Source organism: Gorilla gorilla, chromosome 10, assembly GCF_029281585.2.
Source record: "Gorilla gorilla gorilla isolate KB3781 chromosome 10, NHGRI_mGorGor1-v2.1_pri, whole genome shotgun sequence".
In the NCBI taxonomy this organism is placed as follows: Eukaryota; Metazoa; Chordata; class Mammalia; order Primates; family Hominidae; genus Gorilla; species Gorilla gorilla.
Window position 1 is genome coordinate 139,589,721 of NC_073234.2, and position 27,155 is coordinate 139,616,875.

The window sequence follows — 27,155 nt, forward strand, 5'->3', positions numbered from 1 at the left end:
TGGATGGTGGTGGCAGGCAGCAAAGATCACGTAAGAGGCTGTTTCTTTCTTTCTTTCTTTCTTTTTTTTTTTCGAGACAGAGTTTTGCTCTTGTTGCCTAGGCTGGAGTGCAGTGGCGCGATCTCAGCTCACCGCAACCTCTACCTCCTGGGTTCAAGTGATCCTCCTGCCTCAGCTTCCTGAGTAGCTGGAATTACAGGCGCATGCCACCATGCCCAGCTAATTTTATATTTTTAGTTATATTTTTAATTTGATTTTATATTCCTTGTTTAGGAATCCCCAGTAATCCAGTTAATGGCCGTGCATGGAGGCAATGAAGATAACTGGTGTGTAAAGATGCCAGGAAGAAAAGAGCATGGAACCATTTCCTGGAGAGATAGTGGTTTTCTTGACCCTTTGTTTCAAATTTGGATTGGTTGAAATTGTTGACAAAAAAGCCAAACAGTAAAATGTTTAAAGAGGTTTATTCTGAGCTAGTATGAGCGACCATGGCCTGAAGAACAGTCTCGAGATCCTGAGAAAATGTGTCCTACGTGGACAGGTTGTAGCTTTGTCTTATACATTTTAGGGAGACAGGAGTTACAGGCAAAGACATAAGTCAATACATGGAAGGTATATATTTATTTGCCCCAAAAAGGTGGGAATCTCAAAGTGGGAGGGGAGGCTGGTTACAGGTCACAGGTGGATTAAAAGATTTTCTGACTGGCAGTTGGTTGAAAGAGTTAAGCTTTGTCTGCAGACTTGAGGTAAATGCTTGAGTTAAGATAAGAGGGGTTGCAGAAGCCAAGGTTCTTGTTACGTAGATGAAACCTCCAGATGCAGCCTTAGGGAGAATACGGTAAATATCTCTTTTCAGACCTTAAAGGTGTCAAACTGTAATTTAATCTCTTCTACATCTGGGTAAGACCTAGAAAAGGAAGAAGATTCCCTTCAGTTGCAAATTTCTCCCACAAAAGACAACTTTGGGGCTGGGCGCGCAGGGGCTCACGCCTGTAATCCCGGCACTTTGGGAGGCCGAGGTGGGTGGATCACGAGGTCAGGAGTTTGAGACCATCGTGACCAACATGGTGAAACCCTGTCTCTACTAAAAAATGCAAAAAAATTAGTGGGTTGTGGTGGTGGGCACCTGTAGTCCCAGCTACTTGGGAGGCTGAAGCAGGAGAATCACTTGAACCCAGGAGGCGGAGGTTGTAGTGACCTGAGATCGTGCCACTGCACTGCAGCCTGGGCAACAGAGCAAGAGTCTGTCTCAAAAAAAAAAAAAAAAAAAAAAAAAAAGACGACTTTGAAGGGTCATTTCTTTTTTTTTTTTTTTTTTAATTATACTTTAAGTTTTAGGGTACATGTGCACATTGTGCAGGTTAGTTACATATGTATACATGTGCCATGCTGGTGCGCTGCACCCACTAACTCGTCATCTAGCATTAGGTATATCTCCCGATGCTATCCCTCCCCCCTCCCCCTACCCCACCACAGTCCCCAGAGTGTGATATTCCCCTTCCTGTGTCCATGTGATCTCATTGTTCAGTTCCCACCTATGAGTGAGAATATGCGGTGTTTGGTTTTTTGTTCTTGCGATAGTTTACTGAGAATGATGATTTCCAATTTCATCCATGTCCCTACAAAGGACATGAACTCACCATTTTTTATGGCTGCATAGTATTCCATGGTGTATATGTGCCACATTTTCTTAATCCAGTCTATCATTGTTGGACATTTGGGTTGGTTCCAAGTCTTTGCTATTGTGAATAATGCCGCAATAAACATACGTGTGCATGTGTCTTTATAGCAGCATGATTTATAGTCCTTTGGGTATATACCCAGTAATGGGATGGCTGGGTCAAATGGTATTTCCAGTTCTAGATCCCTGAGGAGTCGCCACACTGACTTTCACAATGGTTGAACTAGTTTACAGTCCCACCAACAGTGTAAAAGTGTTCCTATTTCTCCACATCCTGCCCAGCACCTGTTGTTTCCTGACTTTTTAATGATTGCCATTCTAACTGGTGTGAGATGGTATCTCATTGTGGTTTTGATTTGCATTTCTCTGATGGCCAGTGATGATGAGCATTTTTTCATGTGTTTTTTGGCTGCATAAATGTCTTCTTTTGAGAAGCGTCTGTTCATGTCCTTCGCCCACTTTGTGATGGGGTTGTTTGTTTTTTTCTTGTAAATTTGTTTGAGTTCATTGTAGATTGTGGATATTAGCCCTTTGTCAGATGAGTAGGTTGCAAAAATTTTCTCCCATTTTGTAGGTTGCCTGTTCACTCTGATGGTAGTTTCTTTTGCTGTGCAGAAGCTCTTTAGTTTAATTAGATCCCATTTGTCAATTTTGTCTTTTGTTGCCATTGCTTTTGGTGTTTTAGACATGAAGTCCTTGCCCATGCCTATGTCCTGAATGGTAATGCCTAGGTTTTCTTCTAGGGTTTTTATGGTTTTAGGTCTAACGTTTAAGTCTTTAATCCATCTTGAATTGATTTTTGTATAAGGTATAAGGAAGGGATCCAGTTTCAGCTTTCTACATATGGCTAGCCAGTTTTCCCAGCACCATTTATTAAATAGGGAATCCTTTCCCCATTGCTTGTTTTTCTCAGGTTTGTCAAAGATCAGATAGTTGTAGATATGTGGTGTTATTTCTGAGGGCTCTGTTCTGTTCCATTGATCTATATCTCTGTTTTGGTACCAGTACCATGCTGTTTTGGTTACTGTAGCCGTGTAGTATAGTTTGAAGTCAGGTAGTGTGATTCCTCCAGCTTTGTTCTTTTAGCTTAGGATTGACTTGGCAATGCGGGCTCTTTTTTGGTTCCATATGAACTTTAAAGTAGTTTTTTCCAATTCTGTGAAGAAAGTCATTGGTAGCTTGATGGGGATGGCATTGAATCTGTAAATTACCTTGGGCAGTATGGCCATTTTCACGATATTGATTATTCCTACCCATGAGCATGGAATGTTCTTCCATTTGTTTGTATCCTCTTTTATTTCCTTGAGCAGTGGTTTGTAGTTCTCCTTGAAGAGGTCCTTCACATCCCTTGTAAGTTGGACTCCTAGGTATTTTATTCTCTTTGAAGCAATTGTGAATGGGAGTTCACTCATGATTTGGCTCTCTGTTTGTCTGTTGTTGGTGTATAAGAATGCTTGTGATTTTTGTACATTGATTTTGTATCCTGAGACTTTGCTGAAGTTGCTTATCAGCTTAAGGAGATTTTGGGCTGAGACAATGGGGTTTTCTGGATATACAATCATGTCGTCTGCAAACAGGGACAATTTGACTTCCTCTTTTCCTAATTGAATACCCTTTATTTCCTTCTCCTGCCTAATTGCCCTGGCCAGAACTTCCAACACTATGTTGAATAGGAGTGGTGAGAGAGGGCATCCCTGTCTTGTGCCAGTTTTCAAAGGGAATGCTTCCAGTTTTTGCCCATTCAGTATGATATTGGCTGTGGGTTTGTCATAGATAGCTCTTATTATTTTGAAATATGTCCCATCAATACCTAATTTATTGAGAGTTTTTAGCATGAAGGGTTGTTGAATTTTGTCAAAGGCTTTTTCTACATCTATTGAGATAATCATGTGGTTTTTGTCTTTGGCTCTGTTTATATGCTGGATTACATTTATTGATTTGCGTATATTGAACCAGCCTTGCATCCCAGGGATGAAGCCCACTTGATCATGGTGGATAAGCTTTTTGATGTGCTGCTGGATTCGGTTTGCCAGTATTTTATTGAGGATTTTTGCATCAGTGTTCATCAAGGATATTGGTCTAAAATTCTCTTTTTTTGTTGTGTCTCTGCCTGGCTTTGGTATCAGAATGATGCTGGCCTCATAAAATGAGTTGGGGAGGATTCCCTCTTTTTCTATTGATTGGAATAGTTTCAGAAGGAATGGTACCAGTTCCTCCTTGTACCTCTGGTAGAATTCGGCTGTGAATCCATCTGGTCCTGGACTCTTTTTGATTGGTAAGCTATTGATTATTGCCACAATTTCAGCTCCTGTTATTGTTCTATTCAGAGATTCAACTTCTTCCTGGTTTAGTCTTGGGAGAGTGTGTGTGTCCAGGAATTTATCCATTTCTTCTAGATTTTCTAGTTTATTTGCATAGAGGTGTTTGTAGTATTCCCTGATGGTAGTTTGTATTTCTGTGGGATCGGTGGTGATATCCCCTTTATCATTTTTTATTGCGTCTATTTGATTCTTCTCTCTTTTTTTCTTTATTAGTCTTGCTAGCGGTCTATCAATTTTGTTGATCCTTTCAAAAAACCAGCTCCTGGATTCATTAATTTTTTGAAGGGTTTTTTGTGTCTCTATTTCCTTCAGTTCTGCTCTGATTTTAGTTATTTCTTGCCTTCTGCTAGCTTTTGAATGTGTTTGCTCTTGCTTTCCTAGTTCTTTTAATTGTGATGTTAGGGTGTCAATTTTGGATCTTTCCTGCTTTCTCTTGTGGGCATTTAGTGCTATAAATTTCCCTCCACACACTGCTTTGAATGCATCCCAGAGATTCTGGTATGTTGTGTCTTTGTTCTCATTGGTTTCAAAGAACATCTTTATTTCTGCCTTCATTTCGTTAGGTACCCAGTAGTCATTCAGGAGCAGGTTGTTCAGTTTCCATGTAGTTGAGCGGTTTTGAGTGAGATTCTTAATCCTGAGTTCTAGTTTGATTGCACTGTGGTCTGAGAGATAGTTTGTTATAATTTCTGTTCTTTTACATTTGCTGAGGAGAGCTTTACTTCCCAGTATGTGGTCAATTTTGGAATAGGTGTGGTGTGGTGCTGAAAAAAATGTATATTCTGTTGATTTGGGGTGGAGAGTTCTGTAGATGTCTATTAGGTCCTCTTGGTGCAGAGCTGAGTTCAATTCCTGGGTATCCTTGTTGACTTTCTGTCTCGTTGATCTGTCTAATGTTGACAGTGGGGTGTTAAAGTCTCCCATTATTATTGTGTGGGAGTCTAAGTCTCTTTGTAGGTCACTCAGGACTTGCTTTATGAATCTGGGTGCTCCTGTATTGGGTGCATATATATTTAGGATAGTTAGCTCTTCTTGTTGAATTGATCCCTTTACCATTATGTAATGGCCTTCTTTGTCTCTTTTGATCTTTGTTGGTTTAAAGTCTGTTTTATCAGAGACTAGGATTGCAACCCCTGCCTTTTTTTGTTTTCCATTTGCTTGGTAGATCTTCCTCCATCCTTTTATTTTGAGCCTATGTGTGTCTCTGCATGTGAGATGGGTTTCCTGAATACAGCACACTGATGGGTCTTGACTCTTTATCCAATTTGCCAGTCTGTGTCTTTTAATTGGAGCATTTAGTCCATTTACATTTAAAGTTAATATTGTTATGTGTGAATTTGATCCTGTCATTATGATGTTAGCTGGTTATTTTGCTCGTTAGTTGATGCAGTTTCTTCCTAGTCTCGATGGTCTTTACATTTTGGCATGATTTTGCAGCGGCTGGTACCGGTTGTTCCTTTCCATGTTTAGTGCTTCCTTCAGGAGCTGTTGTAAGGCAGGCCTGGTGGTGACAAAATCTCTCAGCATTTGCTTGTCTGTAAAGTATTTTATTTCTCCTTCACTTATGAAGCTTAGTTTGGCTGGATATGAAATTCTGGGTTGAAAATTCTTTTCTTTAAGAATGTTGAATATTGGCCCCCACTCTCTTCTGGCTTGTAGGGTTTCTGCCGAGAGATCTGCTGTTAGTCTGATGGGCTTCCCTTTGAGGGTAACCCTACCTTTCTCTCTGGCTGCCCTTAACATTTTTTCCTTCATTTCAACTTTGGTGAATCTGACAATTATGTGTCTTGGAGTTGCTCTTCTCGAGGAGTATCTTTGTGGTGTTCTCTGTATTTCCTGAATCTGAACTTTGGCCTGCCTTGCTAGATTGGGGAAGTTCTCCTGGATAATATCCTGCAGAGTGTTTTCCAACTTGGTTCCATTCTCCCCATCACTTTCAGGTACACCAATCAGACGTAGATTTGGTCTTTTCACATAGTCCCATATTTCTTGGAGGCTTTACTCATTTCTTTTTATGCTTTTTTCTCTAGACTTCCCTTCTTGCTTCATTTCATTCATTTCATCTTCCATTGCTGATACCCTTTCTTCCAGTTGATTGCATCGGCTCCTGAGGCTTCTGCATTCTTCACATAGTTCTCGAGCCTTGGTTTTCAGCTCCATCAGCTCCTTTAAAGCACTTCTCTGTATTGGTTATTCTAGTTATACATTCTTCTAAATTTTTTTCAAAGTTTTCAACTTCTTTGCCTTTGGTTTGAATGTCCTCCCGTAGCTCAGAGTAATTTGATCGTCTGAAGCCTTCTTCTCTCAGGTCATCAAAGTCATTCTCCATCCAGCTTTGTTCCGTTGCTGGTGAGGAACTGTGTTCCTTTGGAGGAGGAGAGGCACTCTGCTTTTTAGAGTTTCCAGTTTTTCTGTTCTGTTTTTTCCCCATCTTTGTGGTTTTATCTACTTTTGGTCTTTGATGATGGTGATGTACAGATGGGTTTTTGGTGTGGATGTCCTTTCTGTTTGTTAGTTTTCCTTCTAACAGAGAGGACCCTCAGCTGCAGGTCTGTGGGAGTACCCTGCCGTGTGAGGTGTCAGTGTGCCCCTGCTGGGGGGTGCCTCCCAGTTAGGCTGCTTGGGGGTCGGGGGTCAGGGACCCACTTGAGGAGGCAGTCTGCCCGTTCTCAGATCTCCAGCTGCGTGCTGGGAGAACCACTGCTCTCTTCAAAGCTGTCAGACAGCGACATTTAAGTCTGCAGAGGTTACTGCTGTCTTTTTGTTTGTCTGTGCCCTGCCCCCAGAGGTGGAGCCTACAGAGGCAGGCAGGCCTCCTTGAGCTGTGGTGGGCTCCACCCAGTTGGAGCTTCCCGGCTGCTTTGTTTACCTAAGCAAGCCTGGGCAATGGCGGGCGCCCCTCCGCCAGCCTCGCTGCCACCTTGCAGTTTGATCTCAGACTGCTGTGCTAGCAATCAGCGAGACTCCGGGGCGTAGGACCCTCCGAGCCAGGTGCGGGATATAATCTCGTGGTGCCCCGTTTTTTAAGTCCGTCGGAAAAGTGCAGTATTCGGGTGGGAGTGACCCGATTTTCCAGATGCCGTCCGTCACCCCTTTCTTTGACTCAGAAAGGGAACTCCCTGACCCCTTGCGCTTCCCAGGTGAGGCAATGCCTCGCCCTGCTTCGGCTCGCGCACGGTGCGCGCACCCACTGACCTGCGCCCACTGTCTGGCACTCCCTAGTGAGATGAACCCGGTACCTCAGATGGAAATGCAGAAATCACCCGTCTTCTGCGTCGCTCACGCTGGGAGCTGTAGACCGGAGCTGTTCCTATCCGGCCATCTTGGCTCCTCCCGGGGAATCGGGTCATTTCAAAATATGTCAAGAAATAGATTTTGGGGTAAACAATTTTGATTTCCCTCAGGGTCTGCTATCTGTCACGTGATGTTATATTAGAGTCAGGTTAGAATTTGGTATCTTATGGCCACAATGAAGTCTTCTGTCAACCTTATGATCCCTATTTTATTATTTTTATTTTATTTTATTTTATTTTTATTTTATTGAGACAGAATCTCGCTCTGTTGCCCAGGCTGGAATGCAGTGGCGCGATCTCCGCTCACTGCAACCTCCACCTCCTGGGTTCAAGTGATCCTCCTGCCTCAGCTTCCTGAGTAGCTGGGATTACAGGTGCATGCCACCATGCCCGGCTAATTTTATATTTTTAGTATAGATGGGGTTTCACCATGTTGGTCAGGCTGGTCTCGAACTCCTGACTTTGTGATCCACCTGCCTCGGCCTCCCAAAGTGCTGGGATTACAGGCATGAGCCACTATGCCCGGCCTGTGATCTCTATTTTAATGTTAATGCTGGTCAGCTGTGCCTAAACTCCAACACGGAGGGGGAATAATGAGGTGTATCTGACCTCCCTTTCTGTCATGGTTGGGAATTCATTTTTTCAGGTTTCCCTTGGCCCAGAGTGGGTCTGCTCGATTGGTTGGGGGTGCTTAGGATGTTATTTTTAGTTTCCAAAGCAAACATATGGTCCCACTCTGTTTGCCTGTTTTTGGCTTAGGTAGGAACATGTGACCCAGTTGTAGCCAATGAGATGTCAGGAGAAGTTGTCTGGGGGCTTCTGGGAAATGGTTCTTAGCTCCTAGAAAGAGATACAAGGAAGAGATGGCCCCCTTCTCACCTCGGGATGTTGCATGTGGATGTTTGCCTGGAGCTGTGGCAGCCGTTTCGATGCCATGAGGAGAGACATGAAGATGGCAGTGAAGACAGAAAGAACTGGAGTCCTCGATGTCATAATTGAGCTGCAGAATTAACCACCCCTCGAGCTGCCCTACCTCTGAATGCCTTGTAAAGGGAGAGGATAAATGTCTTTATCATTGAAGCACCTTTTGTTGTGTTTATTATTTGCAACCAAGCAGATCCTGACTGTTAGAATGCTTGATGCTCCATTTCATGCAGCTACGAGAAAAGGGTGGGACAGCTGGTCAGCCAGCTGAGTCTAGGGAGAATCCTGTGCTTATTAACCCATTGCTGCCTGCCTCATTGGCCTGTGCCTATAAAACGAGAGATGCTGCTTCCTTTTTAGGTCCACATCATGATAGCACACGCCTTCACCAGCCTCTGAAGGAAATGAGAATCTTTACAACAATCCCGTGGGGAGTATCGAGAGGGCCCCTTACAGAAACGGTGGAACAGGAAGCACTCAGTCTCTTTTCTTCAAAGCTTCTCATCTGAATGAGGCTGCTCTCTCCCTCTGCCTCATGTGTTAAATGGGGATAGCATTAGGGGAAGTTTGCATCTGTAGGCCATTTTGGAGGAGTGACCTAGTGACTGCAAAATGCTTAGAACAGTGCCTAGCACGTAATAAACACTCAGCAAACGTGGCTGTTGTTATAACTAATTTTTTTGTTTGTTTTGTTTTGTTTTGAGATGGAGTTTCACTCTTGTTGCTCAGGCTGTGGTGCAATGGCACGATCTCAGCTCACTGCAACCCCCGCCTCCCAGGTTCAAGCGATTCTTGTGCCTCAGCCTCTCGAGTAGCTGGGATTATAGGCACCCACCACCATGCCTGGCTAATTTTTTAAATTTTTACTAGAGACGGAGTTTTACCATGTTGGCCAGGCTGGTCTCGAACTTCTGACCTCAGGTGATCCACCCATCTTGGCCTCCGAAAGTGCTGGGATTACAGGCATGAGCCACCATGCCCAGCCCGTTGTAACTAATTATTCTTCTCTTTGTCTTAGACAGGGATGTATTTGGCCTTAAATGGCACACAGTCTGCAATGCTTGAGGGATGTCCCCTAAGAGGACTAAAGAACTGACAAAGGAGAAGAAGGAAATAATGGGACAGGAGGAAGCAACAGTGAGAAGAGGAGGGGAGTGGGCAGGAGGAAATAAGGACAGGAAGAAAAAGCGGCCAATGTAGGGGAGAGAGGGGCAGCTGGTCCCTGGAGCCGTCTATGTCCCTGGTTTGCAGAGAACATTCCCAAGGGAGTCGTCGTGTTCCTGTTGCTCATTAATTCCCTGGTCAACTGGCCCCTTGTCGGGCTCTTGCCTGGAGCAGTTGAGTGTCCTCTAACTGGGAGCAGCTGAAACTTAAAGGGTTTTGCACCGTATGTTGTTTCCGGAGCTCCCTTTTTCCTGTGGCTTCTGTTTTTCTTATTAAATGCTGCTGCTGAATTTGCAGCTGAAAGAAAGACTACTGAGGAAGGCCTTGCCGCCCTAAAAGCTTCAGTGGAGCAGTGGGTCTCCACGCTCGGAGGTGCTTTCTGGCTGTCCAGTTTACAAATGAACTGGCAAGGCAAGCTAGACCTTTCATCCAAGAATCCAGATTAATGTTGCCTCTGAGTGTTTGAAGGAGCCACGAGGTCTGACTTACGCATGGCTCTTTCTTCCTGGCAGAACCTGATAGGTCTGTTTCTTTGTTGTTATATCTGGGGAGCTTCTCACCAGGAAGGGACAAGCTTGTAAAAAACTTGGTGAGTTTATGTCTTGTCAGCAGTCGCAGGAATACTGGACCAGTTGAGGGAGGTTCTGGGACCCCTACATCTTTCCACTGCTTCCTGAGCCAGAGAGTGTAAGGGGAGAGGAAAGAATTCACTCTTCTCTGCTGAAGTCCAGAAGCTGTAATGGGGTAACAGCCAGAACAGGGGACCCAGACTAGAGGCTTGGATTTTCTGCTTATGAGTGCACCCCCAAATATCCAGAACTCCGTGGGCCTCCCAGGGTTGAAGCAACAAGCCACAGGTCCGGCACTTGGCTTTGGGACCCCCGGTCTCAGCAGTGGCTGTGTGTCCACCCATACGTTTGTTACTCAGCATCACCGTGGCCACTGCTGACTGATACTTACGAGGTGCTCAAAAGTCACTGACAAAGCAGCTGCCTGAGCTCACCTTGTCCTCATCACCTTTTCTCCTTTCCAGGCCGAACTTCGTGAGAGTCTTCATGGACCACGGTGCTGCACGAGGTGATTGTGTTTGCAGAGGTTTTTTTGTCCTTGAAGAGCACTTAGGGCTGGAGAGCAAGACACATGCTGACGAGCAGAAGCTGACAGGCTTGCTGCCATGTGGGAAAGTCCTTGGACGAGTTGTCTGCTTGCGGAGAGGTGTCTGTGGCTCAGGTAGGGTGTCCCAGCTCGGTGGGTCTCTGGGTTCCAGAGTTCCAGAGTTTATTTGCTGAAACACAACAGGGGTTATCACTGTGGCCCATGGCAGGGCTGAGCTGCCAACTTGATGCCCGTTGTTAGGAACAGATGTAAATTGTGTGTCCGGGTGCATAAGCCTCACTGTGGAGCCTCCATGCTGTAGAGAACTGGAGGAGCCAGGTTTGCAGAGTCTGCAAGGTGATTGTGTCTATGCGAGGAGAAATCCCTCACTCGGAGGGATTGCATTCCAAGAGGGCTGGGAAGTGAAGCCACGTCTTCGTGACTTCTCTTTTCAGACCCAGGAAACATGGGTTCTGTGTTCCCTAAAAGTACCTGGTAGACCATTTATCATGTGAGACCTAGTTATTTGTCTACTATATGCCAGGCACTAGAAGTAAAATGATGATGAAGTCATGGACCCTGAGTTGAGAGAGCTTGATGGCTAATGAGAGAGGTGATTACAATACAGCATGACGAATGAGATAACAGGAATAAGAGGAGGCTCATGAGGCCTAAGCATGATGGCTGGCGGGAGTCTTTTCCCAGGAGACAAGGGGGCTGTTGCAAGAGGACGCCAGATGGGGAGGGGAGGGGCGCGGCAGGCAGAGGGAACAGCCCTGCTGAAGACAGGCAGGCTGGAGAAAACTCCATGTGCTGTGGACCTGGGAGTAATTAATTTCCCCTGAAAGCAGAGGGGGGCTGTTTTTCATGCTTATTTGTATTGTATATTTCATCTTTTGTAAAGTTCCCATTGTGTTTTAAAATTTCCCTTTGGGTTTTAAAAATGCCTGCACACATTCTTTGATACTCTTCCCTTCAAAGAAAGGAGTGTGGGTTGGATTTAACGTCCAGGTTCTAATGAATGAAGTTAAGTGGAAGTGCCTGTGTGTGACTTTGGAGACTAGGCAGTGGGCAGTGAACTAACTCTCTCTCTGTCTCTGTCTCTGTCATTTGCCCTGGAGGAAGTGAGTTGCCATGTGGAGAGGTCCACATGGTGAGAGACTGAGACCTCCAGCCAACAACCAGGGAGGAGCTGAGGCTCTCACTAACAGCAGAGGGTGTGACCTTGGAGGCCCAGGCAGGCCTTTTAGTGGCCACAACCCTAGCTTACCTCCTGACTGCATGAGACACCCTGAATTAGACCCTCCCTAGTTAAGCTGCTCCTGGATTCCTGACCTTCAGACAGTGTGAGATAATACGTGTTTGTTGTTTAAGCTGCTGAGTTTTGGGATAACTTGTTACGCAGCAGTAGGTAACTAATACACCAGTCCACATTCCCTGCTCACTTTGTTTGAGGGAGTGTTTGTCTTTAATTTATTTTTGGAAGTTCTTTATATATTAAATTATGAACCCTTGGTATATATATATGTTGTAAAAATTTTCCCATTGTAATCTTGTATATGCTTTAAAAAACATATATATGTATACTTTTTAAAAACCCAAATACCATTTATTATATTTTCTGCCTTTGGTGACATTTAGATATGTATTAGGTTGAAATTGCTAATATTCAATTGTTATTGACTGGCAAGAAATTAGACCTAATAGTCCCCACTACAAAATCATGTACATTTTTTCCCTGTATTTTTCTCTCCACACTTTTATGGTTTTATTTTGATATTAAAATTTAAGACCATTTGTTGCAGGACAGGTGAGCACCAAAACTGGGGCTTAGCCTGGGAGGATTCTTGGCTTTGCCCAGGAAAGAATTGAAGGGCGATCTGGTGGTGTTAGACAGCAATATTTTATTCAATGGTATTTCTCCTTGTGGAGCAGGGCTAACTAATAGGTAGTGTGCCCAGAATCAGCAGCCTATGGGCTCCTGGAAACTGTGTTTATACCCACTTATACCCACTTTCAATAACATGCAAATTAAGGGGCAGGTTAATGCAAATTGAGGGGTAGATTATTTAGAACTTTCTAGAAAGGAGCAGTAACTTCCGGGTCATTGTCATGGAAAGGAGTGATAACTTCTGGGTTGTCGCCATGGCATTTGTAAACTGTTACGGGGCTGGTGGGAGTGTCCTAGGTTAATGAGCACTGAGGGCAGCCAGGGATCACTTTCATAGCCATCCGCTTGTTCCTGCCTGTTTCTTTACTTTATTCTGTCTGAACCAGATTCTGTCTCAGTCAACAGGGTTGTGACCAGAAAATAAGTCCTGCTGGTTTCCTACCTCACCTTGACTTGTCTTTGGCTTCTTCCTTCACTTGCTTCTTAAATGATGCTATCTCCCGACCATAACCTATTTCTATCCCCTCTTCATATTCTCCTTGAGCAACCGTGTGCAGCCCACACATCTGCTCCCTCCTGTGATGATGGCTCCAGCTTCACTTCCCAGCCTGGACCCACTCTCCAGGGTGGGCTAGGCATCTCCACTTGGGTGCTGGGAGACATTGTAAATTCCACATCTCACCCTCAAACATGTTCTCACATTCCCATTTCTTAGCAAACAGCGTCCCTAGACACGCAGATCCCACATCCAAAAATCCTACACCCAGTCTTTCACCAGCTGTCACAGGCCACCAATTAACTCTTCTCTGAAGTGTCCCCAGCACCCTGACTCCCCTATCTGTCAACATGACCACTTCCCAAGTTGAATTCTTCCATGTTTTTCTCCAGAACAACAGCCGAGGCATCCTAAGAGGTCTTCCTGCCTCAGTTCTGATTCATATGGAGTGATCTTTCTAGACCCCCAAATGGATGCTGTTAACTCTACCTCATTCCATGGTTTCACATTCCTGGCAGGACAATCTCCAAGGTTCCTGGCTTCCCATAAAGGCACAGCCACCCTGAAGCCAACCACATTGGCCTCCTTTTGGTTTCCCAAATGTACCACACTCCTCTTGGCCTTGGTGTTTGTCACACAGTCCTCTCTTCTGGGAGTCCCTTCCCCTTCCTTGCCTGTCAACGTGGCCACTTCCCAGGTTGAATTCTTCCACATTTTTCTCCAGAACAACAGCCTTCAAAACTCAGCAGGAGCATCCTCTCCTCCTGCAATGCCAAGCCAACACTTCTCTGCTTCCACGACCTGCCCGCACTCCTCCATTACAGCATTCACATCTCATGGGACTGGCTGGCCACGTGTCTGGCTCCTCTCGGAGCTGCAGCTTCGCTGAAAGCTGGGAAAGGGTTATGTTCTGCAAATGCCTCTTTCATGAATTATGGAGCAAGTAAGCACTGGGAGGCTGCCGAGCGGGATTCTCATTTCTGCTGCGTGATGTTGGGCAAGTCACTTCTCAGGGTCTCAAAACATTTCACCAAGTTCCATGTTTTTGTTGTTGTTGTTGTTGTGAGATGGAGTTTCGCTCTTGTTGCCCAGGCTGGGGTGCAATGGCGCTATCTTGGCTCACCACAACCGCCGCCTCCTGGGTTCAAGCAATTCTCCTGCCTCAGCCGCCCGAGTAGCTGGGATTACAGGCATGCACCACCAGGCCCAGCTAATTTTGTATTTTTAGCAGAGACAGGGTTACACCATGTTGGTCAGGCTGGTCTTGAACTTCCCACCTCAGGTGATTCACCTGCCTCGGCCTCCCAAACTGCTGGGATTACAGGCGTGAGCCACCACGCCTGGCCTAACTTCCGTGTTATTAAGGAAAAAAAGGTAGAAATAAAAAACATGCCTAAAGAATAAAACAAAAGGCAAAAAAATTTCTGTTGTTTCCCCTGCCCCAACACATACAGCCTAAATACTTCCTTTCTCGTATGAGGAAATCCTATGTAAAAGGACTAGATTAGTTTTTGGTTATTTGAAACATCTGTTGAACTAAGGAATTTTGTACCAGCGAAGCAATGGTGGTGAGGGAGGGAGGATTTGGGAGTTGCCTCGTTCTCTAGACAAGTTGGGGGAGAGAATGAGGTTTGGCCTTGGGTAGAGTGCTGTGGATTTGTTGGGGGAATGCAGCTTAGGAAAGGTGAGTAAAGCCACAGAGCAGGTGAGTATGACCCCAACAGATGGGATGGTTAGGAATGGGAGGCTAGGGACAGCTGCACTATCTTCTAAATAAGTGTCTCTCAACCTGGGGAACATGACTATGTGTTGGAGCAGTGGTCCCCAACCTTTTTAGCACCAGGGACCGGTTTTGTGGAAGACAATTTTTTCACAGACTGGGCTGGAGGGCGCAGGAATGGTTTCGGCATGATTTAAGTGCATTACATGTGCTGTGCACTTATTTCTATTATTATTACATACTCATTATAATGTAGAATCAGTGGGAGTCCTGAGCTTGTATCCCTGCAACTAGATGGTCCCATCTGGGGGCGACAAGAGACAGTGACAGACCATCAGGCATTAGATTCTCATAAGGAGCACAGAACCTAGATCCTTCGCTTGTGCAGTTCACAATAGGATTCTCACTCCTATGAGAACCTCATGCTGCTGCTGATCCGACAGGAGGTGGAGCTAAGCTTTGCTTGCTCACCTGCAGCTTACCTCCTGCTGTGTGGCCTGGTTCCTAATAGGACTGATACCCATCTGTGGCCCAGGGGTTGGGGACCCCTGTATTAGAGAGTCTGAAAGCTCTCTCTGAGAATGTTTTAATCTCATCTCCATTTCAATGAGTTTCAGTTCTCTCTTGTGACTTAAAACCCAACAATGTCTATTTCTCACCATCGTGGGCTCAGCTGTATGACTCTTCTGTTCCCCGTGGTGTATGCTGTGTCTAGAATGTCCAAGATGGCAGCTGGCCCTTTAGCTGGGATGAATGGCAAGTTGGGACCTGGACGGTCATCTCTCTCTCCTTATTGCTACCTTAGGCTTTGTTGTAGCACTGTGTTCTCAGAGTAGCTCAAACTTCTCACATGGTGGCTGCCTCCAAGAGAAGGGACATGGAATCTGCCAGTCCTCTCAAAGGCCAGGCCTGGAATTCACACAGCCTCACTTCTGCCAGTTTTATTGGTCAAAACCAGTCCCAGGCCCGCCCAGATGGGGGGTGCTGCACACATCTTGTGGGGGAGGCGTTGATGGCAGCTGTCTTTGGAGACACTCTACCTCACAATGACAATATTCCCAATCACTTGGTTGAGCGCTTTGTAACCGAGGGCATGTGACTTTGGTGTCCACGACTGCCTTTTCATTTATGATGATATTTGAACCCACTACCACTACTTTAATTGCTCTGGATGTTAAGCAAAGAACAGAGGTTGACTTACTGTGCCAATGCCCAGTGAGGCCTGAATGGCTGTGGCACATGGTGCCAATGTGGTTTCCTACTCCTCTGGTGGACTTAGCTCCCCACAGTGGGGTCCAGAGGTCAGCACCTTATTTGAGCTGTGAGAAGTGACTCCATTCCAGGACAATGGCATCAACTGCCACATTATATCACTGTTTTTTAAATTTAAAAAAAATTTTGGCCAGGCACGGTGGCTCATGCCTATAATCCCACAACTTTGGGAGGCCAAGGTGGGCAGATCACCTGAGGCTGGGAGTTTGAGACCAGCCTGACCAACATGGAGAAACCCCGTCTCTACTAAAAATACAAAATTAGCCAGGTGTGGTGGCGCATGCCTGTAATCCCAGCTACTTGGGAGGCTGAGGTTGCAGTGAGCTGAGATCGCGCCATTGCACTCCAGCCTGGGCAACAAGAGCAAAACTCCATCTCAGGAAAAAAAAAAATTTATTCACAAAATGGTATAGAAATTCCCCTGTACCTTCCCCCAACAGTTTCCCCATTATTGACATCTTGCATTTGGCACGGGACATTTGTTACAATGAATGAGCCACTATTTATACATTACTGTGGCCCCCTGTTATCCTCAGGGGACATGTTCCAAGACACCCAGTGGATGCCTGAAACTGTGGATGCCACCAAGCCCCATATATCGTATGTTTTTTCCATCTGATAACTGAGGCAGTGACTAAGTGACTGACAGGTGGGTAGTGTCTATAGTGTGGATATGCTGGACACGGCGAAGGCTCATGTCCTGGGCAGGATGGCACGAGATTTCATGACACTGTGTAGCAGGGTACGCGGTTGAAAACTTACAAATTGTTGATTTCTGGAATTTTCCATTTAATATTTTCAGGCTGCTGTTGATGGTAGGTAATGAACCACGGAAAGCAGAACTGCGGATAAGGGGGAACTCCTGTGTTACTAATCGAAGTTCATAGCTTACATCAGGGTTCCCTCACTGTTTGCTTTCTGCATACAATGGGTTTTGACAAACGCATAGTCCCGGAGCCCCCATGACAGTATCACATAGAGCAGTTTCACGGCTCTGAAAATCCTCTGTGCTCCGCCCACTCATCCCTCCATCACCCTAAACCCCTGGCAGCCATTCATCTTTTTCTGTCTCTATAGTTTTGCCTTTTCCAGAATGTCATATAGCTGGAATAATACGGAGTCTTTTCAGATTGGCTTCTTTCACTTGGCAATATGCATTTAAGGTTCTTCTAGGTCCATCCGTGCCTTGACAGCTCATTGCTTTTATCACTGAATAATATTCCATTGCATGGGCGTATCAGTTTATGCGTTCAGCTCTTGAAGGATATCTTGGTTACTCCCAGGTTTTAGCATTTATGAATAAAGGTGCCATAAACATTTGTGTGTAGGGTTTTTATTTTTTATTTTTTGAGGCAGAGTCTCGCTCCATCGCTCAGGCTGGAGTGCAGTGGCGCCATCTCGGCTCACTGCAACCTCTGCCTCCCGGGTTCAAGTGATTCTCCTGCTTCAGCCCCCCGTGTAGCTGGGATTACAGGCACTCACCACCACGCCCGGCTAATTTTTGTATTTTAGTAGAGACAGGGTTTCACCAGTCGGCCAGGCTGGTCTCAAACTCCCGACCTCAGGTGACCTGCCTGCCTCAGCCTCCCAAAGTGCTGGGATTATAGGCGTGAGCCACCGCACCCAGCCTATATGCAGGTTTCTGTGTAGACATAAGCTTTCAGATCAGTTTGACAAATTCCTAGGAATATGATTTTTGGATTGTATGGTAAGATTATAATTATCTTTGGAAGATGCCGTCAAACTGCCTTCCAAAGTGGCTGCACCATTTTGCATTCCCACCAGCAGCAATGAGGGTTCCTGCTGCTCCACGTCCTTGCAACATTTGGTGTGTTTCAGATTTTAGCCATTGCATAGTGGTATGTAGTGGTAAAAACAAGTAATTCTTTTTATAAATTAAAAAAAATGTAGCTTTGTGTTATTTATAAGTTGGTTTTAGATGGATAATTGTTTAAGAAGTCTAAGCATACTCATTCATTCATTCAGTAGATATTTGTTGAGCACCTACTATGTGCCAGATATGTTTTAGTAGCTCATGACACAACAGTGAACAAAGTAGACCCAAATCCTTGTCCCCTCGAAGCCGAGATTCTAGTGGGAGCAGATGGGGGATCTATAAGGTCAGCAAATAAAACACATAGGAAGATGAGTGGGGATCAGAGCTTTGGAGAAAGAGATCAAGGGAGTGGGGGTAATGGGGTACTGGGGAGGGCTGTGTGCACCATCTCAGATGGGGGCCAGGAGGGGCCTCCCTGGGAGGGACATCTGCATGGCCTTAGAAAGGTCAAGACAAGGAGTGGCGGGTGTGGGTGGCGTGCGTGAGGACCAGCAGCACCGCCAGGAGGTGGGAGTGGAGGGAACGAGGACACCATTAGGAAGGGCAGCCAGCCGAGCGACTGGGAGGAGATGGGGGATCACACAGGGCCTCCTGGACCATTGTGAGAACTTAAGCTTTTGCAACGAGTGAGATGTGAGCCCTGGCAGAGTTTTGTGCAGAAGAGTGACAGGAACGGGTGAATGCTTTAAGAGGCTCATGTCGCATGTTAAAATACAAGCTGGAGCATGTCACTCTTCTGTTTAAAGCCCTGCAATGGTTCAGCCTGAGATGCCAGTGGCCTTGCCGGGGGTGGACAGCAGGGGTTGCATTCTGGAGGCGTCCGGAAAGCAGAACCGATAGGATTTGCTGACAAATGGCACGTGTGATACAAATGACAGAGAGAAATTGGGGATGGCTTGAAAACATTGGACTTGAACAGCCGGAAGACTGGATGGCGACTTTATACCTGGTTTCAGGTTTTTGTGTTGTAAATCACATTCTCTGATGCGTAGTTTAAATAAACAGCTTGAGGTGTCTTTGTAGGAATTTTAATGCCTCGCCATGGAGTCCAGCACGTTATTCAAGTTTGATGAACTCTGGCTCAGAAAGGGTGTTCCTGTGCAGGACAGGACCATAGAACTTATTGTCCAAACTGGGGCATCTCGAGTGAAAAGACTGCTGTTTCTAATCACACTGGGACAACCCATGTAAACCTGGGCTGCCCCAGGCAAAATGGGATGTATTGATGGTTTAGTGAGTGATAGTTCCTGGAAACTGAAAGAGCGAGGCAAGAGAAAGAAAGATGGGAGAAGAAGGGAGAGAAAAAGGCAAGGATAGACCTGCCCACCGGCGAGGGTGGCGGGGCACGTTATCTGGAGGGACAGAAAGTGAAAGGCGAGGTTTCTTTTGCCCAGGGAGGTCTGGAATGGCGGGGGCCCTGCTGTGGGTGTTGAGTCCCCAAGTAGCTGCCATCCTCATTTTATCTGGGATGCTCTCTCTATCATCACTCCACTTCCAGATATGTCAGCTCCAGAGGGCAGTCAACATGCAAGACTGGACACAGGAGAAAGAGCTTGGGAAAAGGAAGTCTCTAATCCGGAGCCAAAGAGAAGAGCTTGTAACTGATCACGCATGCCTGTGGGTCCAGGCGTCATATTTTGGAGGCAGCTCTCTTTCCTGAGACCCCGGGCCGTGAACAGGTCAGAGGGGTGGCCTAAGCCGAATGGTGGTCCTCCCAAAAATGTGTCCACCCAGAACCTGTGAATGCGACTTTATTGGGAAAAAAGGTCTTTGCAGATGTGATTAGGTCCCGTGTCTTGAGTAGTAAACGAAACAAAGTCCCCTGCCCTCAGAGCTGATGCTGTAGCACAGTGACATCCCCGATGTTATGCTGGTTAGTGTGGGAGCTGGGAAAGAATGTGTCCCAAGGAGGTCCTTTCCACTCGACTTGCTGACAGCTCTGGTGAGAACTGCAGGGCCTTCCCGTTTCTCTCCAAGCAAAAGCCAGAGCTTTTTCCAAGGTCTCTGTCACCACACACACCACCCCATTCTCTCTCTCATCTCCTCCTCTCATGCACACTGCCCCAGCCACCCCCACCTCCTCACTGTTCCCGGAGCCTTCCAAATATGCTCCCTGCCTCAGGGCCTTCGCACCTGCTGTGGCCGTGCCTGGGACACTTTCCCCCTCAGCTTGGCTAAATCCCTGTGATCGCTTCCTGTTGCTGCTATAACAGATGATCACAAACCGAGTGCTTAAAACAATGCACATTCATTATCTCACAGTTCTGGAGGCCAGAAGTCCAAAATGCATCTCACCAGGCTAAAATCAAGTCGTCCACAGGGCTGCGTTCCTTCTGGCGCGCTGTGAGAGGCTCTATTCCCTGACCTTGTCCAGCATGTAGAAACTTCCTGAATTCTTTAGCTCATGGCTCCTTCCTCCGTCTTCAAAGCGCACATTCCAGCCTCTGATTCTGTCATCACTTCTCCTCTTCTGACCTGATCCTCCTGCCACTTCCCTCTTTTTTTTTTTTTTTTTTTTTTTTTTTTTTTGAGACGGAGTCTCGCTCTGTTTCCCAGGCTGGAGTGCAGTGGTGTGATCTCAGCTCACTGCAACCTCCACTTCCCGGGTTCAAGAGATTCTCCTGCCTCAGCCTCCTTAGTAGCTGGGATTACAGGTGTGCATGACCACACCTGGCTACTTTTTTTTTGTATTTTTAGTAGAGATGGGATTTCACCATGTTTGCCAGGCTGGTCTTGAACTCCTGACCTCAGGTGATCCGTCTCGGCCTCCCAAAGTGCTGGAATTACAGGCGTGAGCCACCGCGCCCGGCCATATCTATTCTTTATTACCTGCTTCCCGCAGTAAAATGCCAGCCCCAGAGGGCAGGGATCTTGACCATTTTCCTGCTTCCTTAATAGGAGCTCAGAGGATCTGAACAAGGGTGCTATTTATTGAAAGAAAACACGAGAGCAATTAGCCAGTGCCACCAACAGGCACGCCTAGCTCAGTCTCCAGACAGACGATTCCAGAATCAGACAGCTCTGTGCCGTTCCCCTGCACATGTGGCCTTGAAAGCAGCTGGCCCAGTGGCCTCGGGTTCCAGGCGTGCCACAGCTCTGCTCTTCCTGACCTCCAGCCTGGGGCCTGGGGCCTTTTTCCAGTTTCAAAATGATAGTAAAAGGAAATTCAACAGCACTCCAGTGATGATGGGGTATTTTCTAAGACACAATTTTCTAAGTCTTGATGCTTCCAATTTCTGCCATCTCGGGAGCATTTGACCATCTTTTGGAAGTGAAATCTGTTTTATTGGTCTTAATCTTGTTCAGTTGTTTCTCCGGGGCCTGCGCGACACTGTCAGGGCCTTGGAGGCAGCTTTGGCAGGACTTCTGGGGAAAGTGCCTACTGGTGATAGAAAAAAATGGGGCCTTGGTCTGTTGGATTCCCAAAAATGCAGGCATTCCCAGCTGCTGGAGAGCAGGCACTCAGGGCCCCGGCTGCAGCTGCAGCTGGAAAAAGAAAAGGGAAAAAAAGGGAGAAGGAGGCTTTGAGAGCAGCTTTTCCACACGGTTCCAGGAAGCTAGATTGGGTATACCCAAACGAGGTGGTTCATGGTAAAATCAGAAAAAAAGAAAACCCACAATGGAAAAGCAAGGGAAAGAACAGTTTCTTCTAAAGAGAAACCCACAGAGGCCATGTGAGTTAATCCCACCCTCCCCTTCGCTAGTTATCTTTTTGCTGGGTTGCATAACTGAGGAGGGAGAAAGATCCTAGGACTGAGAGTTGGAACACAGAGGTTTTGTTTCATTTTTTTAATTAAAAAAAGTTTTATTTCCATAGGTTTTTTGGGGAAAAGATGGTATTTGGTGACATGAGTCAGTTCTTTAGTGGCGATTTGTGAGATTTTGGTGCACCCATCACCCAAGCAGTGTACACTGCACCCAATTTGTAGTCTTTTATCCCTCACCTCCTTCCCACCCTTTCCCCGAGTCCGCAAAGTCCATTGTGTCATTCTTATGCCTTTGCATCCTCATAGCTTAGCTCCCACCTATAAGTGAGAACATAGAATGTTTGGTTTTCCATTCTTGAGTTACTTCACTTAGAATGATAGTCTCCAATCCCATCCAGGTTGCTGTGAATGCCATTAATTCATTCCTTTTTATGGCTGAGTAGCATTCCATTGTGTATATATGCCATGGTTTCTTTATTCACTCATTGATTGATGGGCATTTGGGTTGGTTCCACAATTTTGCAATTGCAAATTGTGCTGCTATAAACATGCGTGTGCAAATATCTTTTTCATATAATGACTTCTTTTGCTCTGGGTAGATTCCCGGTAGTGGGATTGCTGGATCAAATGGTGGTTCTGCTTTTAGTTCCTTAAGGGATCTCCACACTGTTTTCCATAGTGGCTGTACTAGTTTTATTCCCATCAGCAGTGTAGAAGGGAACACGGAGGTTCTTTTTTTTTTTTTTTTTTTTGAGACAGAGTCTTGCTCTGTTGCCCAGGCTGGAGTGCAGTGGCGCGATCTCGGCTCACTGCAACCTCCACCTCCCGGGTTCAAGCAATTCTCCTGCCTCAGCCTCCTGAGTAGCTGAGATTTATAGGCGCCCGCCACCATGCCCAGCTAATTTTTTTGTATTTTTAGTAGAGATGGGGTTTCACTATGTCAGTCAGGGTCAGCCTGGTCTTGAACCCCTGACCTCGTGATCCACCCACCTTGGCCTCCCAAAGTGCTGGGATTATAGGTGTGAGCCACCGTGCCCGGCCAACATGGAGGTTCTAACCGAACTCTGCCTTGAACATGAGCTGTGTGACTTTGGGTAAATCACTCACCCTTTCTGAGTCTCATTTTCCTCATCTGTACAATGAAGGGATAGTAATTATTCTAGCTTCTGAGACTGTGGGGAAACTCAAATGAAATAACATACAATATCATTAATATTAGCGTCACTATTGTTATGATTCCAGTTTTACAGATGGAGAAACAGGGCTGGACTGTTGAGACCTGGACTCCCAGGTCATTACTTCTAATTTCCAGAATCCTTGCTGGATTCCTCTTTTAAGGCGACTTATCTAAGCTAAATTTAATGGAGTCTATTTTGGCAATTGTTTAAAATTTTGAAGATTCACCTGAATAGCAGAACTTTCCTACCTAAAGCAAATAATATCTAATTTATAAAAAGTTAACTTCTCAAGAGCAGCACCTCTAAGTTCAGGAGGTTCATGTCTTTATAAATATGTGGTTTGTACTTACTATTTGGACATAATAAAAAAAGGGGTTCTTAACTAGGGAGAGGTTTGAAATAATGATTTCAGGATGTTATAATACACATTTGGTGCTTTTTAAAAAAAATGGAGTAGGGGAGAGGTTTGGCTGGAAGAGTAACATTTCACCACCAAATGGCTCAATTAGAGCCTGAATGCGAATTGCTTCTCATCTCCTATATTCATGCCTTTTGCAATGTGACCTTGAAGCTTCTCCAGTCCACAAGGTGGCAGGTATTCACCACCTTCTGTGACTTGCCTTAGCCAAGAGAATGAGAAGAAAGTGATGATGTGCCAGTCCCCAAGCTAGGCCTCAAGGGCTGTTGTGTGTTTCCACTTAATCACTTGAGTCTCTGCCACCGTTGTGAGAACAAGCCTAGTTAGACATGTGGAGCACAGGTTAGCCATCCAGCGGTTCCTGCTGAGGCCAGCCTGGATTAGCCAACATCCAGCCAACTCCTAGACATCTGGGAGAGCCCAGCCAAGATCAACAGAGCCTCCTACCAACCACCCCAGATGTGTGGGTAGTGAACACTCACTGGTGTTTGCCTCTGAACTTCTGCAGTTGTTTGTTTTGCAATGATAACTGACTGATACAAGTACCAAGGCCAGATGAGTCTCAGAGGAGCCATCGAACCCACCCTCCTTTACCAAATCCCCTCTGGGAGAAATGTCCTATTCCTGGAGTGTTATAGGTGCATTAAAGACTGTGCCTGACTTTGAGTGACACATGTGAGGTGTTTGGGAATGTGTTTGGTGCAGCCTCTGCTGCTGCCAGCTGGTGCCCTGCCCTGAGTGGCTTTCTGGGTGTGGCTTGGGTTGGGCTGGCCTGGAGGGGGAAGAACCACCTCATCTAGTTTCACTGGACTTTGTGCCGGCTTCTGGAGGTTCCATATCCACTGAGTTCTGCAATAGGAAAAATAGTAATCATCATCATCATCATCATCACCATATATATTTATCAGGCCCTTATATACCAGGCTTGAACTGGACTGTTTCCTTATGTTCTCTCATTTCTTTGTCACAATAGTCCTCTGAGGAGGGTTGTTACCCCCATTTTATAGATGAGTGTATGAGTCCGTTTTCATGCTGCTGATAAAGACATACCTGAGACTGGGAAGAAAAAGAGGTTTAATTGGATTTACAGTTCCACATGGCTGGGGAGGCCTCAGAATCATGGTGGGAGGTAAAAAGTACCTCTTACGTGGCAGTGGCAGGAGAAAAGTGAGGCAGATGCAAAAGCAGAGACCCCTGATAAAACCATCAGATCTCATGAGACTTATTCAATACTACCAGAGCAGCATGGGGGAAACCACCCCCATGATTCCAATTATCTCCCACTGGGTCCCTCCCACAGCACATGGGAATTATGGAATACAATTCAAGATGAGATTTGGGTGGGGACACAGCCAAACCATATCTTTCCACCCTTGGCCCCTCCAAATCTCATATCTTCATATTTCAAAACCAATCATGCCTTCCAAACAGTCCCCTAAAGTCTTAACTCATTTCAGCATTAACCCAAAAGTCCACAGTCCAAAGTCTCATCTGACACAAGGCAAGTCCCTTCCACCTATGAGCCTGTAAAATCAAAAGCAAGCTAGTTACTTCCTAGATAAAATGGGGGTACAGGTATTGGATAAATACAGCCGTTACAAATGGGAGAAGTTGGGCAAAACAAAGGGGTTACAAATCTGAAATCCAGTGGGGCAGTCAAATTTTAAAGCTCCAGATGATCTCCTTTGACTCCATGTCTCACATCCAGGTCATGCTGATACAAGAGGTGGGTTCCCACAGTCTTGGGCAGCTCCACCTCTGTGGCTTTGCAGGGTACAGCCTCCCTCCTGGCTGCTTTCACAGGCTGGCATTGAGCGTCTGTGGCTTTTCCAGGCACATGGTGCAAGCTGTCGGTAGATCTACAATTCTGGGGTCTGCAGGACAGTGGCCCTCTTGTCACAGCTCCACTAGGTAGTGCCCCAGTAGGGACTCTCTGTGGGGCCTCTGACCCCACATTTCCCCTGCACTGGCCTAGCAGAGGTTCTCCTTGAGGGCCCCACCCCTGCAGCAAGCTTCTGCCTGGGCATCCAGGCATTTCTATACATCTTCTGAAATCTAGGTGGAGGTTCCCAAACCTCACTTCTTGACTTCCATGCACCTGCAGGATCAACACCACTTGGAAGCTGCCAAGGTTTGGGGCTTGCACCCTCTGAAACCATGAGATGAGCTGTACCTTGGCCCCTGTTAGCAACAGCTGGAGCAGCTGGGATGCAGGGCACCAAGTCCCTAGCCTGCACACAGCATGGGGACCCTGGTCCTGGCCCACAAAACCATTGTTTTCTCCTAGGCTCTCAGATCTGTGATGGGAGAGGCTGCCATGAAAACCTCTGACATGTCCTGGAGACATTTTCCTCATTGTCTTGGGGATTAACAGTCTGCTCCTTGTTACTTATGCAAATTTCTGCGGCCAGCTTGAATTTCTCCTCAAAAAATGGGTTTTTCTTTTCTACTGCATCATTAGCCTGCAATTTTTCCAAACTTTTATGCTGTTTCTTTTTAAAATGGAATGCTTTTTTTTTTCTTTTTGAAATGGAGTCTTGCTCTGTTGCCCAGGCTGGGGAGTGCAGTGGCGTGATCTTGGCTTACTGCAACCTCTGCCTCCCGGGTTCAAGCAATTCTTCTGCCTCAGCCTCAGTCCTGAGTAGCTGGGACTACAGGCGCCTGCCACCATGCCTGGCTAACTTTTGTATTTTTAGCAGAGACGAGGTTTCACCATCTTGGCCAGGCTGGTCTTGAACTCCTGACCTCGTGATCTGCCTGCCTCGGCCTCCCAAAGTGCTGGGATTACAGGCATGAGTCACTGCGCCCGGCCTGGAATGTTTTTAACAGCACTCAAGTCACCTCTTGAATGCTTTGCTGCTTAGAAATTTCTTCCACCAGATATCCTAAATAATCTCTCTCAAGTTCAAAGTTCCACAGATCTCTAGGGTAGGGGCAAAATGCCTCCAGTCTCTTTGCTAAAACAAAACAAGAGTCAGCTTTGTTCTAGTTCCCAACAAGATCCTCATCTCCATCTGAGACCATCTCAGCCTGGACCTTATTGTTTACATCACTCTCAGCATTTTTGTCAAAGCCATTCAACAAGTCTCTAGGAGGTTCCAAACTTTCCCACATTTTCCTGTCTTCCTCTGAGCCCTCCAAACTGTTCCAACCTCTGTCTGTTACTCAGTTCCAAAGTTGCTTCCACATTTTCAGGTATATTTTCAGCAATGCCCCCCTGTACTGGTACTAATTTACTGTATTAGTCCGTTTTCATGCTGCTGATAAAGACATACCTGAGACTGGGAAGAAAAAGAGGTTTAATTGGATTTACAGTACAATCATGGTGGGAGGTGAAAGGCACTTCTTACATGGTGGTGGCAAGAGAAAAATGAGGAAGATGCAAAAGCAGAAACCCCTGATAAAACCATCAGATCTCATGAGACTTATTCACTACCACAAGAACAGTATGGGGGAAACCACCCCCACAATTCAAATTATCTCCTACTGGGTCCCTCCCACAATATGTGGGAATTATGGGAGTACAATTCAAGATTCAAGATGAGATTTGGGTGGGGACACAGAGCCAAACCATATCAATGAGCAAAGTGAGGCTCAGGAGGTGACTTCATTTAATTGCCCAAAGCCACCCAGCTAGAAAGTGCCGCAGTCAGCTTTGAACTCAGACAATCTGCTTGAGTGAGAATCCCAACTCCACCACAGCTGGTTGTGTGATCTTGGGCGAGGCACTTCACTCCTCCAGACTCAGCAACCTCCACCAGGAAACAGTGGTAAGAATAGCTCCTCCCTTATTGGGTTGTAGTGAGGACTGAAAGAGGTACTACTTGGGAAGGGTTTGCAACACTATCTGATGTTCAAGAAGCACTCTAATTGTGTTAGCTACCACTATCATTGTTATTATTGCTGCAATTTTTATTACTCAAGGTCATGCCTTTTCTCCTCCAGGGTCAAAGGTGGTCTCACTCAAGGTGAGAGAAGGGACCATGAACTAGTGGGGTTTTTCTTTTTCTTTTTTTTTGAGATGGAGTCTCACCCTGTCACCTAGGCTGGAGTGCAGTGGTGTGATCTCAGCTCACCATAACCTCCACCTCTCAGGTTCAAGCGATTGTTGTGCCTTAGCCACCCAAGTAGCTGGGATTACAGGTGTGCGCCACCACA

The 27,155-nt window shown here is 46.1% G+C and overlaps 1 protein-coding gene across 1 annotated transcript in view; it reads left to right on the forward strand.

The window, feature by feature from the left end:
• Positions 1-27,155, forward strand: part of RFLNA (refilin A) — a 346,306-nt gene that overhangs the window by 167,729 nt on the left and 151,422 nt on the right. The window contains exon 2 of the mRNA XM_063694474.1: positions 10,417-10,613. The gene's annotated coding sequence lies outside the window, so the exon portion shown is untranslated. The remainder of the gene's footprint in view (positions 1-10,416; positions 10,614-27,155) is intronic.